Source organism: Camelus bactrianus, chromosome 7 (assembly GCF_048773025.1).
Source record: "Camelus bactrianus isolate YW-2024 breed Bactrian camel chromosome 7, ASM4877302v1, whole genome shotgun sequence".
Taxonomy (NCBI): Eukaryota; Metazoa; Chordata; class Mammalia; order Artiodactyla; family Camelidae; genus Camelus; species Camelus bactrianus.
In genome coordinates this window covers 79,142,923-79,143,881 of record NC_133545.1, presented here as the reverse complement: position 1 = coordinate 79,143,881, position 959 = coordinate 79,142,923, and positions in this window count along the sequence as shown.

Below are 959 nucleotides of genomic sequence, written 5' to 3'. Positions count from 1 at the left end.
CTTTGGTCTCTGTGCACTTGAATTTCACGAAATCTAGCCAAGGTAAGAAACAGGATGCCGACAGAGCTATCCAGTTCTGCGTTGGTTGTAGCAAAGGTCAACACCACGTGTCTAAGTGTTTTTCTGAGATGGTGGTTATGGTGCTTTCTCTGGGGCACTGACTCCAAGGGGAGTCGCAGCCAAATGCAGGTGCCCGGGTTCCTTCTCTTCCAAAGGTCGCCAGATCAGACTCATTGGTGTGGGACGTTCCCACGGTGACAGGGTGACCCCCCCACCCAGCATGACTTGCAGTGTGTGTGCTCAGATCTGTACGAGTGTTTCACAAGCACTGACTCCTGGTCCTCACATGAACCCCCTGAGAACTGTGCTGACACCAGAGGGGCATCGCGGTGGACGGTGGAGCACCCGGACTCTGACCCCCGGGGGCCTGGGTTTGCACCCTGGGTCTGTATTGGTCTCTGTGAAAAATTAATCAGAAATGTTGTTGGAAAGTAAATTTGCATAGCAGAACTCCCAAAACTGATAGATAATTCCTTAACATCGCTCATCAATCAAAACATTCTTAAAATTGCATTAAGAAATCTCGTTTCAGCCATCTATCTCCTCATCTCTTACAGGTCACACTGTTGTTTCTTCTGCCCCCTTCTAGTTTTTCTTTATGCAAACACGAATGTACTTACAGATACACATATGTGCAGGTACATATATTCTAATCTCCTCCCTTCGTACACAAAGGTAGCAAACAATATATATTGTACATCCCAGAGCTGTTTCCATGCATTGTATAGAGACACTTAGTTGCATGATATTTCACTGCAGAATGTACAATACTTTATAAAATCAATTCTCCTGTGTTATACGGTTGGGTTATTTCTTTTTTGCTGTTATAAAAAAATGCAGAACTAGAATAGTGCTTTATGTCATTTTGTATGTTGGTCATTTTCACAGATATGGCCAGC